The following is a 19,305-nucleotide window of genomic DNA, read 5'->3' as shown; positions in this document are numbered from 1 at the left end:
CTGGAGCGGTGAGTGGCACCGTGCATTAGAGCATGCTGTGCTTTTGCAGAGGCACAGAGTCCCATTCCCAGGACTCACCTGGATGCCTCCCAACCACTCCAGGGCATCTGACACCTCCGGCCTTTGATTCAGGTACCTGCATGTGCATATGCCCTCCCCCTTACCCCCTACATGTACATAATTTAAAAAGAAATACAGAATCTTTCAGATTTGGAGAGGTGGCCCAGCAGTTAAGAGTAACTACTGCTCTTGTAGAAACCTGAGTTCAGTTCCTACCACTCACACTGGGTGGCTCACAGTGTCCTGTAACTCCAGCTACAGGGGATTTGACAAGCTTTTCTGACCTCTGAGGGCACCTGTGCATACACATGATACACACACACACACACACACACACACACATAAAGAATCTGTTTTGTGGAAAGTTGGCAAATCTATCAAGAGGGAAAAAAAAAGAAAGAAAATGTCTAGTTGGTGGCTAACAGAGACATTTTCTCCAAGTTTAAACTTTTTCTTCTTTCCCCAACATCTAAAAGAAAATCTGTGTTCAGAATATTGACTTAAGCCACAATCCTCAAGGCTGGGGAAATTCCAGGGTGTGAGTTAGCTGCCGGGTTGAAACTGAACAGTCCCCATTCAGACAGTCATTCTTTGTTATCTCAAGTCAATAAAAATAGTTGATCAGGAAGGTGACTCAGAGACTGCCTTGCTGTCTTTTTTATTAAAATAATAGTGAATTAACTTGGCCTTTCTGAATCTTCTTCCTCCCTTGTTCTTACTGAGAATTAGATTAGCTGGCTCCTACTATTTCCCACCTCCGATCAGTTGACTCCGATATATTTATCCCCGTCCCTGCCAACTTGATGTGATCACACACATCATTTCTAAATAATATACTTCCTTGGCTTTCCCTCACTTCCTCCCCGAAAATGTCATCTATGAAGGTATATTTCAAAAATAGAAAATGACCATAGTGGCTGTGTGAGCTTCCATTAGGAGAGTCAGGGCTATGATTCAGTGCCCGCCTTGCAGCCACTGATTACCTAATCAAGGCGGTAATGGCTCTGCTGCTGCCTAAAGGTGATACTCAGACTCATAAGCATTCTCCCTCCAGCTTAGCAATCACAAAGGGTTCTGAGACGTTGGTGAGACTCAATGGCAAGCCATCAATGCTGTGTTCTCACTAGGAACGAATGACACTTTCAGAATAAAAGTAGCTAAAAATTCAGAAAGCACACAGCCTGCAGGAGGCCTTATTTCTAAGTGTTTCTTGAAGTATCTAAGTCCATATATTCTCTCTCTGTGTCTCTCTTGTTTGTTTGTTTCTGTCTGTCGCCCTTGCTGTCCACAAACAAACTCATAGAAGTCTCTGCTATGAAGAGTATTGGGGCTTAAATGCCCACATCACCATACAGGCCACATAACAGCTTTTGAGATGGAGAGGACCGTGATCCCATTGTACGGATTGGGAGGAAGGACTGAGATACTGAGAGGTTCTAAGTTGTTCATTGATACGGATATCATAAGTGATGGGGCTGGACTTTGGACCCAGGCTTTCCTTTCAGACTCTTTTATCTCCCGTCTTCTTGATTCTGCTCCACAGGGGTTCCCACACTAGATAATATGCAGATAGTTGCACAGCAGTTGAACAGTAGAGTGCAGGTTTTAACCCAGGTCATCTTGAGATGCCTTTGTTAATTATTACTTTTCTAGAAAAGAAAAACGGAAGTTTTAATTCCTATTCAAGTCTCCTGCCTAGACTATTGGCAATTCTTACAGGAAAACCAATTCTTCCAACAACCAGGCCACCTTTGAAGTATAAGCCAACAGTTTCAAACAATAAATAACAGCAAGCATAGGTTTTGTATGTGTGTGTGTGTACTCAGCCACTGAAGTAGAGATAATTGTCATCCAAAGGTCAAATGATTGGATGTGAAGTCTGCCCATAGAGCTGAAATATAAACCAAAGTTGTTAACTTCTCAGGTGGCTTCCAGTTTAAAACTGTCTGGTTTCTGCTGCTGCTGCTGCTTTAGGAGAAAAACACTACGTGGGGAGGAGCCTCTGTGCTATGTGCTAAGATGGACGTGCTTTAAGAACTGTGGATTCAAAGGACACTTGTTCTCTGACAACAGCACTAGGCTTTTAAAACAGGAGTGCATTTTGTAGCAAAGAATCCAGTTGTCGGATGTCAAACACCAGTGTGGGGCTATAGAAAGGAACTCCCCTAAAATGTGCATATCCATGGACTTTTCGTAGGGGGACCCTCTAGGAAAGAGCACCATTTTCTACTAGAGACAACCTTCTAGAGCTAGCAGAGAAAACCTGGCGTGGCTAAGGCTGGGTGTGGTGGTGCATGCCTGTAATTCCAGCACTCCAGAGTCTGAAATAGAATAACCTCAGGTTCAAGGCCAGCCTGGGCTGCATAATGAGACCCTACCTAAATACACAAGTAAGCAAGCCACGTATGCATCGGGCACTGCTTTTGCTGACTTCCTGGTTCGGTCTGTTCAGCCCACACAGTTCTCTTTCCCCTTCTTTAGAATCTTCCCTTTACATGGGTTGGAACTTACCACTTCCTTAGCTAGAAAAGGGTCCCAACTCTGTGGCTGGCCCAGTTTTGACTGTCCCAGTTTTCATTTTAGCATCCCCACCCATAGGAGTTTACAGACCTCCAGTCTAAAGAAGTCTTTGGTTCACTTCTAGGTTTCTTTCAACCAGGCTTGTTGCCTGGGTCTCTTTTCAAAATCGGAGGTGATTCTGTTTACACAGGTGTTTGACCCACAAAGGATGCTGCCTCAGACTGAGTACCCACTCTCTGTGGTGGAACTGTGGCTTTCTTTGCTGCTGTCCAGAGATCCTGGTGCCTAAGAGCGCTCAGTGTACATTGAACAACAGCCTCCATCTGCCTGTGGTGATACTGGCCTGTGAGTTTGTGTGGCTGAAGTATTACAGGATTGGGCTTCTGAGCTTTGTGCAACATGAATATGAGTAAAATCTCATCTCCAAAATCACAAAATATGCATCTACAAGGAAAAGGATGGCAAGGAAGTAGCTCTTCAGTCCATGGAAGTCAGAACTAACTCTCAGCTGGGCAGTGGTGGTGCACGCCTCTAATCCCAGCACTCAGGAGGCAGAGGCAGGCTTATCTCTGAGTTCAAGTCCAGCCTGGTCTACAGAGTGAGTTCTGGGACAGCCAGGATTACACAGGAAAACTTTGTCTTGAAAAATAAAACAACAACAACAACAAAACCCCCAAACAACAAACAAACACAAAACTGACTCACACAGTACTGTAGACTAACTAAATTTAAGAAGAACTACTCTGAGTGGATGACAGAAGCCAGACACAAAAGAAAGGACTGCTTGGAAAGATACACATGGATCTGATGCATTTTGAGAGCAAGCAAAGCTAATCTCCAGGTATAGAAACCAGAATGTCAGGAGGGGAGATTAACCAAAAAGATAAACTGTTCCAGTTTCCCCTAGGCTCCCCCCATGCCTCTCCATACAAACTGAAGGGATGGAAAATTCTGTCTTCTTTGGGGATACACAGGAGGATGTATCTGTCTGAAGAGACGGCTCAGTAGTAGAGAGCACATGCTGTTCTTATAAAGGACCCAAACTCACTCGGTTCCCAGCATCCATATTGTAGATCACAATATCTGTAACTTCAGCTAGTCTCTACGGCCACCGGGCATGAAAATGATATACATTCATACATTTGGGCAACACACACACATAAAATAAAAAAAAATATATATATATATATATTTTAAAAATCATCAAATTGGATACAGCACTTACCTAACATGCTCCTTCCAGAGAGAGAGAGAGAGAGAGAGAGAGAGAGAGAGAGAGAGAGAGAGAAAGAAACAGATATTGCAGGCACAGGCTTTTAATCCCAGCACTCAGGAGGTAGAGAAAGTATTAAACCTGAAAATTGCAAGAGAAAGACCAACTGCATAATTTCGGAGCCAAATTTAAAATAATCTTTAATTGAATACTGGCCAGGATGACGGACTCTGGCCAGAACTATTCCCAAGTCCACAGAAAATGGTGATGAGTCTCATTTTGCAGGGGCTTCTAAAGGTAATTCCATAAGGTTATTGATAAATTTCCTGCCTGTCCACCTTCTTCCTACATCCAATCAGGGGCAAGCATGTATCCTGCCATACTTCCTGACTATATGCGATGAAGAACATAGGTGCAGTTGGGTCAAACAATCTTGTTTAAGGGAGTGAAAACACGTGGCTTGTTATCTCACACAAGCAACAGCTTCCGGCATTCCAGGACCTTATCTATTCTTGGGCAAGTGGGGCCTACAGGTTGTTAACTTTGGCCTTTAGGGAAGACTGATTTCTGTGAGCTCAAGGTGGTCAGCCTGGGCTACAAGGTAAGCCTGGCCTCAAATAAAACAAAGTAAAACAAACAAACAAGCCGGGCGTGGTGGCGCACGCCTTTAATCCCAGCACTCGGGAGGCAGAGGCAGGCGGATTTCTGAGTTCGAGGCCAGCCTGGTCTACAAAGTGAGTGCCAGGACAGCCAGGGCTACACAGAGAAACCCTGTCTCGAAAAACCAAAAACAAACAAACAAACAAACAAACCCCAGATACAGAAGAAGTGTGGGAGCACAATGGCATGCCTTTCATCCCAGCACTCAGGAGGCAGAGGCAGAGGAATTCCTGTGAGTTTGAGGTCAGCCTGGTCTACATAGGGAGTTCCAGGACAGACAGGGCAACATTGTGAGACCCTGACTTTGGGGGTGGGGATCTCTGGGTAAACCATCTTTGTTGTAAGGATGATTTAAAATTGCCAGAGTTGGAGTCAGAGGGAAATCTGGGAGGAATTAGGAGAAGGGAAAGAGTATGATGAAAATCTGTCATATGAAATGCTCAAAAGAGAAATAAAAACATCAAAATACTAAAATTCCCTATATTTATCAGTATTTTATTGTTGCAGTATCTCTTTTGTTTATAATTTTCAAATTTACACTTATATCTGAGTTATGTAAAAAAAAATTACTAGAGTATATGTGAATAAAACAGTATTACTCTAGGCTTTTCTGATACAAGCCTCAGGAAGCCCAACACAAGAAGGGGAATTTATTATTTCATGCAAGAGAAACCCACATGTGCTGCTGGCTTTAGGATTTGCAGTCTGAGGTCTCTGATGGGGTCTCCTTATGCCAAGGAAGTGGCCTTGGATGGCTCCTTAGAGATTCTTTTTGATGCCTCCCTCAACTGTTTCTTCACAGGCCTTGGCTGGGGCAAAAGGGTCTACCAGCACAAAGTCTTCCACCACAAGGGGTTCAGACAAAAAAAAAAAAAAAAAAAAAAAAAAACAAAACAAAAAAAACAAACCCTAGACTGGCCCTCTCAGGACCCTGCCAGTCACTGTAGCAGCTAATGGGGGACTCATGGAAGGTTGCTATAGAAGAAGAAACTGACACAGAAAGTACAGAAAACCCCAGAGGAAGGGAGCTATGGCATTCAGAGGCCATTCCAGTTTATGAACACAAAGACAGGTGAAGGACTGGCCCCTCGTGGACTGCTTCCACTCGTGATATTGCAAGGCAACATCTCTAGAGTTCAGGTATCTAACCGCCTCCAAGTTGGTGGGCTGGGTTTTGTGTGAACAATGTTTTAAATCATATTTTCTGGTTGAAACATCTAAAACTTGCCAGAAGTGAAAAGCAAACATTAGGTCATCCTGCCCTCCTCCCCTCAACGCTTCCTCTTTTATACAAATCTATTATCACTTCATCCCAGGAAGAGAAAGCTCTTGTGTATTTGATAAAGGGGCTTCCTCCAGCCACTAACCCCTTGGCAAAATAGTGGCTGGGTACCGCCCTGGGAGAAGGATGCCGAGGAAGTGGCCTTGGACGGCTGCCTGCCATAGGTCTTCAGGCAGTCACAGAAAACTCGCAGGGGCAAAACATTGTCATCTCTACATACTCCGGAGACAGGACGGCCTTCCCATCCTCGGAAGCTTTTCTGAAGCAATCTATGGTTACACAGTTTTCAAAACCTGAACCAACCATTCCAAGGTGGCAAAGAGAATCTGTTGTTTTGGTTTTGGTTTTGGTTTTTTTTTTTTTCAGGTTTTGAACAAAGTTTGACTTCAATTACTCGTTTTAAAATGAAAGGCGGGCTGGAGTGGAGGCTGACTAAGAGCCTCTTGCAGAGAACCTGGATTTGGTTTCCAAAACTCACGACAGGGGATTTTCTGCCCCCTGCAGGTGTCCATGGGCACTACAAGCATGTGGTGGCGGTGCACATAAACTCTAAGCACTTTATACAGTTGTGGGGTTTCTGCATTAACCACTACCCACCATAAATAAATAAATAAATAAACAAACAAACAAACAAATAAAGCTTCTCAAACAAAGGTTGAGAACAGCACAAATCTATAGGCATAAACAAATATTTAAAGTGAAGTTTCACAACAGGACCATTTAGCAAAATTAATAATAGCCACTCCCATCTCAGGCCATTTCACAGTGCTAGGTATCAGTCCCTCCTATGAAGCAGGCCTTAAATCCAATCAACAAGGGGATGGTTGTTCCCATAACAGTTGTGCCATTATTACACTAGTGGATGGTTGTTCCCATAATTCCATAACAGTTATGCCATTATTACACCAGTGGATGGTTGTTTCCATAACAGTTGTGCCATTATTGCACCAGTGGGCACATTGTACCTGTTAGAGCAGTACTATAGCATGCCTGGCCCAAGTTGTGTAAAACCATTGATACCTTTTCTCTCTCAGCAGTCTGCATAGCACCTGCCAGCACTACAAAATGTAGACCTCAGGGAGAGTTCCCGGTCAGTTCAAGATTGGTTTCTCTTTGTCTGCAACCCAGAGTCTTACCATCTAGTTATGGCGAGAAGCCAAGAGCAATGAAAGCAGCCTGGGTTGTTTTGGATGCCTCTGGGGCCAATAATTCATGGCACTTATGCCTGACACTGAGATTTCTAAATAATAGCCCATTGTCCTACCACATAGGGTATCTTTGGTCAAACATCTTTATTTTAATTAGATTTTTAATTAGCTTACAAACTTGGATTTTCATAAGGCTTCTTCATACATCCGTAGTTTTGGTTAATTTACTGTTAACTTACGAGCAATTCTCAGCCTGTGGGTGGTAACTCACATTACCTTTGGGGTCATATGTCCTATATCCTGTATGGCAGATATTTACGTTAGAATTCATAACAGTAGCAAAACTTCACATACGATGTAACCACAAAATAATTTTATGGTTGGGGGTCATCACAACATTAAGAACTGAATTAAAGGGTCACAGCCTAAGGAAAGTTGAGAAGCACTGACTTACCCCTGTATCTAGTAGTATACCTCCATCCCAATGTATTCCATACTTTACACAGAAAGATAAAATTTTCTAATAATGCACTATAGAAATGATCCTTGAAAGTATAGTATTGGGATAGCCTGTCTGATAAGAAAGAAAGTTGGTCTCTAATATATTTGCACTCTGTGTAGCAACCATCCAAAGTAGATTAAAAAATTTTTAAAATGGAAAATTAAAGACACAGCAGCCTTTGTATGCATATATTACAATGCTCTATAACAAGGCAGAGAGAAAACATGCCCCAAGATATTTACCTGGACTTTATGCAGTGGGTTTTAATTCCTGGTCTGTGCTTTTCTAGATTCAATGCAGATTCTCACATTACACTTGATAATAAAACATTATTGAAAATAAAATAAGTAGGAACTTGAATGGTATTCCCTTAAAATAGAATGATGCTAATGGCTGGGCGGGGCCACGTCCTGTCTAAAACATCCAGCTTCTTTGTTAAATACTTTCCCTTTCAAGCCCATGCAGGTCTACAGAGCAATCTCAACATTTCTCACCAAGTTAATAGAGAAATTAGGTGACCACTGAGGGATTTGCCTTAATCCCCTGCTGACAGAGAGTGTGATGACTAACTTCCAGAGGGATAATTAGTGGCTCCTCCTCGTGGGTAAGTGTTCCTGTGTTTTGGGTTAGTCTGATTAAGTGTGGATTTCCTGGTTTTTTTCCCTTTTGGAAAGGGTTAAAAAGTTGAACATTTCTAAAGTTGTCCAGGGTGGCTCATTAAGTTCCCCTCAACTGTATTTTTATTGTTTTAAAGCAAGGTCCCACTATGTAATCTTGCATGGCCTGGAGCTCTTAATGTAAACCAGGTTGGCCTCACAAAGATCTGCTTCTGGACAAAAGGTGTGCACCACTATATTGACCTTCAACTGGGTTTAGTAAGATAAATATCTACTTAGCTTTTGAGCTGTGGTTACCTATGACAGTTTAGGCAGGACCAAAGTCATGGACTGAATCCAATCATCAGTTTCTCACAATTAGGGAGTGATGAAAGTAGGCAAGATCAAGTGCCAAGGACTGTCCCCAGAGGGCTATGAAGTTTGAGCTGGAGAGAAGTCCACCTCCCTAGCTCCTCAAGGAACTGTGTGTTTAATATAGCACATAATTATTACTCTACTGGGAACATGGGGACTGACATGTTTATCCACCAATTCTTGTGCTTAGGCCATTAACTCAAACCCCCTGTACAGAGAAAGCTTCCCTTTGCTGGTTAGAGGCCCTGAAGGCCAGAGAATGCCTAGGGCACAAAGAATTAAGAAGCCATGGGTGGAGTTAGAGATGACTGCAAATATCCCTTGAGGTTATTCCTAGACTGCTATATCAGGCCATTTCAGAGTGTTCTGACTGGGAGCTGCCTACACTAAGATTTCTACCTCTACCATCTACTCTGTAGTACTGGATTCTTTGGCTTTGTCCACCCACCCCACCCAACTCACTCACCTCACCCAGACAACTATTTTGATTAGGAAGAAAGGCAGAAGTATGAGAAATTTAAAAACAAAACAAAACAAAACCGGAAAAAAAAACACCAAAAAACCTCAAAAATTAGAGAAACAATAAAGTTTTTAGAAATTATTATGTGAATATTTTGAAGTTTGCTTCCATTCAGCAAAATGAAACAAAGAGGTTAACCACTAGAGAATATAAAACACGAACTCCTAGAAAATGCAGCAGAAATATTTTAAGTTAGGCAAACTCACTAGGCCCCAATCACATACAGGACTGTCAGTACCAAGAAAGGACGGGAACAGTTCGGGACATCACATTCATCTACATCACCTTTTCCATAGTATAGGATGCAATATGAGAGGGGATCTCATATACAATATTATTATGCTCTGAAGGTCATTGCCTCTGGGCAACACTGGGATGTTGAGAGGTAGTTGGACTTTTAGGAGGTGAACCTGAGTCAGGGAGTTAGCTCATTGGATTCCAGAGGCTCTCTGGCCTCCTGTCTTATCCTGTGATCTATCCTGTGATGCGTCTTCCATGGTGTTACTTGTCATGAAGTGATACAGTTGTGGAGCCTTTATCAAATCTAGCACTGTACTATTTAAACTGTAAACCTCCCCAACTGTAAGCTAAGTGAACTCCTTTTCTTTATTAGTTATCTAACCTCAGGTACTTCATCATAGCAATGGAAAACAAACTGGTACAAGCGTCAGGCCAGGAGGACAGCAGTGCACTGAAGTATGTCTGTCTCTGTAAGATGGCACTAAGATCAAGTCTGGCAGTTGAAGAGTTGAATCTGAAAGACCCACAACGTGAGGACTCCCTCACGTTCTGACTCAGGAGAGGCGACACCCCAAAATCACCCACAAGAAACGATCTTGCTGCAACTGCAAGAGGATTTTTATTCGAGAGCGTTCTCGGGCCCATGGTCATACACCACGCAGGGGTAGAGGACCATGGCGCCCCGAGTAGCTGAGTAAGGGGGTATTTAAAGGAAGAAACCACAATTCATGGAGGTGGGGAGGGTGTTGTTGGAAAATACCAAAAATACCAGTTAAGAGTCACAAGGAAGTATAAAGTCACAAGTGTCAGGTTATCTCTCAAGACAGTTTCTAAGAGCCCCTAACAATCTAAGAGCCCCTAAAGATAGCACATTTGCATTGCAGGTTCCAGTAATGGTCAGGGTGCCATTCTTTGAATTGAACCCAGGAAGAGGGTAGGTGGAGGAATGTCGCTATCTGTTTTATGACCAGTACCTGGAGCACTAAGCCACAAAGGCTACACTCCCAAGCCTGGGCCCAAAAGCCTCGAATTTTGTTTTTACTTTGCTATACTTTTTTAATACTTCTTCAAAACTACTTCCTTAGAAGAGAAAACTGGCCCAAGAGACTGTAGTAAGCTCCTATTTGTTACAGGGAAAGTGATGGATTTGGACAATGGGCAGAGTTTTGCTCATCTGAGTCCAAAATGGGAAAAAGTAAATGAACCACAGAGACCATATCAAGGGCAACCTAAGTCAGGAAGCCTGGCTCTGAAAGGAAATAAAACTTGAGACCTGTGATTCATGTAATGTATGTCAAATAGCCCAAAGAGTTGTTTGTGAGCTTTGAAACCTGGGGCTGAGAACATAGCAGAACAGACCAGGACATGCCCGGGCAGGCCAGTTGCCTCCCTATCTCCCACCCCTCTGACCTAAGTTAAATGTTAACAGGCTGCTGATGTTTAAATGGACCAATCATGTGAAACCGCGCCAATTCCTCCCCCAGCCCCACTCCTTTTCTATAAAAACCCCTAGCTTCCAAGCCTCGTGGTTGAATCCACTGTCTCCTATGTGAGATACCTTTCGACCCGGAGTTCCGCCATTAAAATACCTCGTGTTGTTACATCAAGGCGTTGTGTTCTATTTGTGATTCTTGGGTGTACGCCGAATCGGGAGTTGAGTGGGGGTTTCCCCATTAGGTTCTTTCAGCTCCAAATCTCCAGCTGACTTGGGGGAAATTAGCCCAACACTCTGACCCCAGCTGCCCCATCTCTTGCTGAATATTTTAGGTTAAGAATGAAAACAGTGACCACTATGTTATGCTCGTTTTTCTCTGCTTGCTTTTCATGGGTCCAGGTTTTTTTTTTTTTTTTTTCCCTAATCTATGCCAAGAGCATGAACTCTCTGGTTAATATTCCCCAGAGCCCTCTGCCCTGGGTGTGGCCAATGGGAGCTGTCAGAAGCAGGAGAGACACCAGCATCCTTACCTTTTTCCTGACCCTACGGTCTTATATGTCCTGAAAAGTTCCCATTGTTGCTGTGCCTCTCACCATCCCACGTGGGTCCCAGCATTCTGCCCTCACCTCTGTAAATGTTCCCTTAGTGAACTCCCTGCTGGCCCTCTGGATGCAGTCTGGCCTCAGCAGCAGAGAGAGAGACAGGAGGATTAAATGAATGTTCTTCCAAGATGCTTGGCATGTGACCCAGGACCTCAGAACTTCAGAGCTCTTCGTTATTAACAGCATCTTATTACTTTTTCCCATTGCCATGGGACTCACTGGTTTGTGACAAACGTAGTGCTGCTTCAGAGGGTAAGAGGGTGATGCTCTGCAATATCGCTACACTAATGGGGACAGAGCACGGAGTCTCAAGAGCTGAGTTCTGCCAACTAAAATCGGTATGGTAGGGAGTCTACTCTGGTACTGTGTCGCAAGTGATTAGCATGAATACAGCTTGGCGTGGACCAAGCAGGCTTAAAGGTGGCAGAGAGAGCATATTATGTAATCTGGTTTATGAAAAACAAAATCCCAACCGATCAGATTAAAACTCACTTTTAACTAATACTGTGGAGTCATTTTGTCTGTGTTCTTATCCTGAAACAGCAGGAAATGCAGTAAGTGCTCCTGTTTTCTAAAATACACTAGCATTTTTGATAATTCTTGGTAAACCAATTAGTCTCCCAGCACCAATTTTAGGAGATGGCCTTCTGGCTGGGCTGACAGTGGCACGTGGGTAGACACATGAAATGGTCGCCCCTTGAGAAACATTAGTCTGCAGGAAACAAGCTTACCTCCAGCCCCCTGGCTGCCCTCAGGATGGAATGTGCACACATTTGGGGTATGAGTGAAATACTCATGAAATAAGGCTGATATGCTCCAGTCCCAATCCCAATCACTGCTCCAGGTTGTCCGGATTGAAGTCTTGCTTGAATTCTCGAGAAAAAAAAAGAAAAGAAAAGAAAAAACTGCTGTATGGAAACAGTTTAGTATTCAATAGCCTTGCCTTTCATGGGTAAAGCATACTCAAGTGAACATCTCTGTAGATCTATTCTTTGTGTCTGGGGGTAGAGGAGTAGAGGTGGAGGAATGGGGATGGAGGAGTGGAGATGAAGGGGTGGGGTAGGGGGTGTGGATGGAGGAATTGGGGTAGAGTGGGGTGGAGAGTGGGGATGGAGGGGTGGGGGTGGAGGGTGTGGATGGAGAAGTGGGGGTTGAAGGGTGTGAATGGAGGAGCGAGGGTAGAGGAATGGGGATGGAGGAGTAGGGGTAGAGTAGTGGGGATGGAGGGGGTGGGGTGGGGATGGCAGGCCCTCCCACTCTGCCGCAGTTCCTCAGTGGTAATTTGGGAAGTGAACAAGCATCAGTGTGGAGTGCTAAGGGGAGAGTCAGCAGCTCAGAGATCTCACAAAAAGGTCATCCAGCTTAAGGAGAAAGTTGTGCACAAAGAACTTACTGAATGGCAAATTACCAAATCCACAGCGGGCACATGTCAAACACCAAGGATTCTGCGCCAGTGTGGAATTTCAGAATCTTCTGCTTCTTTTGGACTGGTTGCGAATTCATCATGAATGAAGAGACTGGTCTCAGACCACTTGTCTCTTACCATGCATGCTTACTTTCGCACGCTTGTTTTAGTGACATAATAATCAGGCACGTTTATAGGGTATGCAGTGACACTTTACTACTGGTGTATGACGAGTGTCAGGGATGCTGGCATGCTTGGTGACTTCAAACACCGATCCTTTATTCTCGGAACACCTGAGATCTTCCCACCAGCTATTATATAGCATATATTAAGTACTGTCAACCACAGTAATCCTACTGTGCTTTAGAGCATTAGAATGAATCTCACCCAACTACAGTCTAGGATGGACCATTGCCCACTCTATCTTCACGCCCTCTCCTCTGCCCTTCTGTGTGAATTTTCTCTTTCTTTTCTTTCTTTTTTTTTTTTTTTAATATTTATTTTTAGCTCGTGTGCATTGGTGTTTTTCCTGCATGCATGTCTGTGTGAGGGTGTCAGATCCCCTGGAACTAGAGTGACTGAGAGCTGAGAGCTGCCATGTGGGTGCTGGGTCCTCTGGAAAAAGCAATCATGTTCCTAACTGCTGAGCCATCTCTCCAGCTCCAAAGATTCATTTCTTTTTATTACTTGTTTTTTAAATTATGTGTTTACATGTGTATATGCATACATGAGTTCAGGCGCCCACAGAAACAAGAGGTGGGGGTCCCCTAGAGTTCGAGACATAGGCAGTTGTAAGCTGCCCAATGTGATGCTGAGAACTAAATGTGGATTCCTTGCAAGAATGCTGTGTGTGTGTGTGCGTGTGTGTGCGTGTGTAAACTGCTGAGCAATCTCTCTAGCACCCACCCCATCCAATCCCCCACCCATTTTGAATTTTTATTCTATTTGTTATTGTTTCTTTGAGACAGAGTCCCAAGTAACCCAGACCGGCCTCAAATCTACCTTGTAACCAAGTTAACCTTAGGTTCTGATCCTTAGCCCTCTACCTCCTAAGTGCTAGGATCACCTACCTGTGCTGCTACGGCACCAAATCATTTTTGTTTTTTCTTGTCTTTTGGGGCTTGGGCCTTGAACATGCTAGGCTGGTACTCTATCACTGAGCTGTCACCAGCCTGTTTTTTTGTTTTTGTTTTTGTTTTTGTTTTGTCTTTTAAATCCTAACACCAAAGGTTTTGAGAAAAAAAAAAATTCAGAAGGAGAAATCCAGATACAACGTGAGTCTGGGTATTAATTTTGGCTTCCTGGCTGAGTCTTTTATCAGTTGCAGGATTAGGATTTGGGGCAAATTCCTTCTTTCAGACTGTGTTTCCTCGAAGGTAATGTGGACCCATTGATGATAAAGGGTTGTCTGGGCTCATGAAGGCCACCTACTGTGGCCTGGCCTGGAGAGAGGGCTCCATGCATAATCCCTACTATTAGTGTTATTCTTGCTGCTGCTATGGTTACAGTCCCCCACCCCCACCCCCATTAAGTACAGACTGGCCTCTGGCCCTTCCATTTTGAGCTTATCCTAGGAAAAGTCACTATGCTGCCAATAAAGGAAATGCCTGGCGCCCTATTTGTAGATATTGTTCAGGACTAGGAACCAGTAGGAACTGTGAGTTTACTCAAGCGAGAGAGTTTAGACTGCCTCCTCTAACTGGCTCAGGGAAGGAGCTGGAGCTTTGTCAGTTAAGCCTTTGAGCCGGTCGCTGGCTGTGGATGAATACAGTCCTGCCAACACCAACTCGAAGGTACTATGTAAATTCCTTAAAGTGGCCTCCCACTTTCTCCACAATAGCATCTCCTCCCCAGCTCTCACCCTCAACAATCAGATCCGTGGGATTCAGCCAGAAGCTGAGTGTTGAGGCCAGAATACCACCCTCTCCCTCACTGGCAGCTTCTCAATGGTAGTTGTATGTGAGCCTTGTAACCTCTACACATAGGGCTGAGGGGCTGGAGTGGGTCCCATCTGAGCTGAGGGAGGTCAGATCCTGTCTTAGAAGAGAACAGACAGAACCACTCCAGGGGAATACAAAATGGACAGACAAGTGCTTGTGCATACTGATCCCCTCCTGAAAGTCTGTGGACAACTTGGCTCATTTTTAATAACATCCTGTTAACGGAGGGAGAGAATTCAGGAGTTGAGAGGTACTTTAAAACAAACAAAAAAGAGGCACTCCCAAAAGTGTGCTAGAATTGAAGAGGCCAATTCACAGCCCAGCATGTTAGAAAGACATTGTCAAGAGTTTCCTATATCTGTCCATCATTGGGTGGCATGTTAGTTCTCTGAGGTTCTTTAACTCCTAAGAGGAATGGCTCCTACCACTGATACCTGGAGTTCAACCACATACACTGTGTAGAAGTTTCTGTCCCCCCCCTTTTTTGAGACAGGGTTGCATGGTGTACCCTTGCTTCAGACTAACAAGTCCTGGGATTATAGGTATGGACCCCAAAGTCTGGCTGAATCACACATTTTTAACACAGCAGAACTGTACAGAGATTTATCATTTGGCCTTGGTCTTGAGGTCCTATTCACTTCTGACTAACAGATAATAAATTTCCAATTCTCCTAATCTAATCACTTACTGTCCTATGACGAAATTGTCTGTCTTACAGATACTTCCCATCATCTGGCTCCTGGATGCCTTGCTGGCTCTTGGAACATCAATCTATGGTCGGAGGGCACATCTTGTGTGCATAATGATCATCTTTCTTTCTCTGGCAGATTATCCTTTTGTAGTCTCTCAAGTCTCATAAGGATTAAATAAAATATGTGTGCAGAGCAGTTAATACACGCTCCTCTATATAATAGACTTAGTTGGTGTAAATACATCTTTGCTCTCCCAGAAGCCCATTTGCTTCTAAACATCATACAAGATCTTGCCATGGTGTGGTAGTTTTAATGAGATGTCCCACATATGTGTTTGAATACTTGGTCCCTAGTTGGAACTGTTTAGGAAGGATGAAAAAGTGTGTTCACTGGGTCTCTCTCTCTCTCTCTCTCACTCTCTCTCTCTCTCTCTCTCTCTCTCCCTCTCCCCCCTCTCTCTCCCTCCCTCCCTCCCTCCCTCCCTCTCCTTTCCTTCTTCTCCTCTCCTTCTTCCCCTCCCCACTCCATCTTGTTTGTGGACCAAGATAGGAGTCTTATCTATCCTTTTGCTCCACTACCATGGACTCTAGCCTGTATGTACTTTCTCTGTAACTGTATGCTGAATCGAATTTTTTCTTTTATACATTGGTTGGCTGTGGTGTTTTATCACAGCAATCAAAGAGTAACTAAGACAACATGGCTTACACTACTATGCTTTCTTTCATGTCTTTGACCAGTTCTTTGTGGTTCTCTTTATCTGTTCTCACCCTTAATATCTGGCTCTTTTCCTGATAAGCAAGTTTATCCCCTTGCAGTCAACAGGCAAAACACTGGAACCTCTTCCAACACTATGGCACTGAGATCCATTTGGGTACCCATTCCATCCCATTTTCAAGCAGAGGCTGATGCAGCCCATGTTAGCTGGGTCTGGTGGCACAGACCTGTAATCCCAGCACAGGAGTTAGATCCAGTTTAAGGCTCCAGTTATATGATACCCTGTCTCAAACAAAGCAAAACATTGTTAGTAGTGTAAGTGAATAATAGAGTAGATTGCATCTTGGTGAGTGGAGAGAGGCAGAACTGAGCAGGGCCCTCCACAAAGAAAGCCTGGGGCTTCTATTTAGGCAACCTACACATATTCATTTAAGGGAGAAGACAAGTCCTGAGAAGGCCCAGATAAGTACTGCATTCTGAGCATGCTCAGTTTAAGATCATAATTTAAGAAGGCAAAACAGAAATAAGATTGTGGGTGTATTTTAGCTCAAGGTGCACATCTAAACGTTAGAATGGTAGGTAGGTATGTCTCTGGCTGTGCTTAACTTGCAGTATAACGTTCTAGCAAAAATAAAGGAAAGTATAATTTTATGGTGTGTTGGCCTCTAACAGCAGAATTAGAGGAGTAAGCATCTGTTGCTTTGACGACAGGAAGAGTTAGTAAGTATTTTAGTGAAAGGGCAAGTGTGTTTGGCCACTGAAAACATTTATGAAGTCCACAATTCATACTTCACCTCTTAACACTGCTACTGCTGGAGATATCAGACCTTCAAGAAACCAAACGTGCATTTGGAAAGTTGGAGAACTGTTTCTGGCAGACCCAGCCAGCACACCCAGGAAGCTAGAATTCTGGGGACAGAGACTGGGCCCAGATCCAATGTTTTTGTTTTCAACATTTGTAGGCTAAACTGCGTCATTTTGACCTCTTACTGGTGGGCTAAGGTTTGAACTTTGTGCCACCCGGCTAAGGTTCACGAGCAAGCATGTTTATAGAATCAGAGATGCTGAGGTCAGAACTGCTGTTTTGTAACTATCTCTTTCTAAGTTAAGGGGTGTTATCGGAGGTAGAAAGGAATTGAGATTGCAGAAGCAAAGCACAGCATATGTTATTTAGAGCTTCAAGGGCAGTAAAAACTACTAACTCATGTTAATTCTTCTATCACCATGTCAATATGTCCACCGTGCAGTCACTCTCTCAGATGTGCACAATGCTATCCATCGCTTTGTCTTTTTATTAGCAGAGAACTGGAAATGAATCTAAAGAACCATGAGTACCAGGACTAAATAAATGAAAAATTCAATATGTGTGTAATGGAAGAATTGTATAGCAGTTAAAAAAAAGAATGAACTCTACTACTACATAATAGTAGAGACACAGCTAAATCAATGGTTGACCACAAAAAACAACAAACAAACAAACAAACAGTTGGCTTTTAGTATCTTCCTTCCTTCCTTCCTTCCTTCCTTCCTTCCTTCCTTCCTTCCTTCCTTCCTTTTGGAGCTTTTGAGATAGGGTTTCTCTATGTAGCCTTGGCTATCCTGGAGAGACCAAGCTGGCCTTGAACTCAGAGATCCATCTGCCTCTGTCTCCCAACTGTTGGGATTAAAGGCATGGGCCATCACTGCCTGACTGACATGTTGCTATTCTTACAGTTTCTTCTCTTGCAAAATATTATGAGTCAAATTGTACAATATGTGGTCTTTTAAGTCTGGGTTCCATTGGTTTAACACATTTACAGCCATCCATTCTGAAGGTATCAGTAGTTTCTGTTTACTGTTTTAATATGTTAGCAATTTTTATTAGGTGTATATGTGTATAATTATATATTTCATATATAAATATATCCTTTAAAATATATGCATCCGAGCCTGGCAGTGGTGCATGCATTTAATCCCAGCAATCAGGAGGCAGAGACAGGAAGATCTCCAAGTTCAAGGCCAGTCTGGTCTACAGAGCAAGTTCCAGGACAGCCAGGGATACACAGAGAAACCCTGTCTTGCAAAACAAACAACCAAACAAACATATTTGAAAAGACAGGAAACAAACACTACACTAATGTGCTTTGGAAGGATGTTGGGAGTCAGAATTGAGACACGAATGGTTAAATGGCCTGCTTTATCTTTAGTGTTACAATTTGGAAATCGCATTCTATTGTACATGTGTGATTCAAAAAATTTATATTTAGTAATAGGAAGAAGTAGGTGATAATTGCATTGGTTATATAAGAGAATATTTCTTGTACCTCTCAGAGTACATGCACTGAAGCGGAAAGGAAGAAGCCTTCTCCTTGGTTAAGAACTTGAGAATGATGGAGACTTTTAGATGCTAGGCATTGATTGAGAGAGGTGAAGGCTAAATCCCATTAAAAGGGAAAGAGACAAATGATAACAGCATTTATGTGCTAAGCTTTAAATAGAAAAGAGAGAGGAGGGGAAGAGGAGGGGCCTCATTCCTCCAGAGACAGCCTGAGGATGAGACAGACTCTGTGACGTGGCAGGAAAGTAGGACGAGCTAGTGCAGTGCCACTTTGCAGCTCAGGGTCTGGTGGATCTGGCTGTTTGCCCAATAGATGATTGAGCATCCCAGCCTATTCCTCTACCTGTGACAGATGACTGGAATCCTTGGCATCAAATTTGTCTGGAGCAAAGTGATACGAATGATCCCTAGGGGAACCCTCAGACCTAGTAACCAGGACAGACAGTTTGTGTAGGATGATAGAGGTCTGTTCTGTGTCCCTCTTCATGCTCATCTTTCTGCTGATAGGGCCAACAGCTGTCAAGGCCCAGATGAGTCACTCTGACTGCATTCTGTCTCCTTTTCTCCTCAGTTAAAACAGTCACGAAAACCCAGCTCCCCAGCCTTCACTTGTCCTGAGTCATTACTCCTTAGGCCAGTATCTGCCATCCTAGGTGAGTAAGCTATTTAGCAGACTTCTTCCCTGAGTCTTTCCCAGTCCGTTGCTTTGTGCACACTGCTGTCAGTCTATGTTCTGGTGATCATTAGAATTTCCCATGGCCAAGAAATCACTGCCACTAGCCATGGTAACCTATAGTCCTTTAGTCCCAGCACCCAGGAGGCAGAAGCTGGTGGTCCTTTGTGGGTTCCAGGCCAGTTTGGTTTGCATAGTGAGTTCTGTGAGGTCAGGGCTACATTGTGAGACTCTGTCTCAAAAGTAGACAAGTAAATGAATAAATAAAGTGCAACTCTGAAGTTTTGTTCCCCTTCAAGGCAATATATCCATCATTTCCACTGTAGCCTCTCTCATGTTGGTGCTCATCACCCCCTGAGCCCAGTAACCACTGGCCTCTTCCATTTTGCTTTCTCCACTATGCCCTACATT

The 19,305-nt window shown here is 43.6% G+C and overlaps 1 pseudogene; it reads right to left on the bottom strand.

Annotated features, from left to right (window-relative positions):
- Positions 1 to 7,355: 7,355 nt before the first annotated feature.
- LOC147005790 (small nucleolar RNA U3) lies at positions 7,356 to 7,445 on the bottom strand (annotated as a pseudogene).
- Positions 7,446 to 19,305: the final 11,860 nt, after the last annotated feature.

Source organism: Mus caroli, unplaced genomic scaffold, assembly GCF_978045245.1.
Source record: "Mus caroli unplaced genomic scaffold, Mus_caroli_1 scaffold_2, whole genome shotgun sequence".
NCBI lineage: Eukaryota > Metazoa > Chordata > Mammalia > Rodentia > Muridae > Mus > Mus caroli.
The sequence above is the reverse complement of the archived record's forward strand: the minus strand, read 5'-3'. Positions and strand labels throughout refer to the sequence as shown.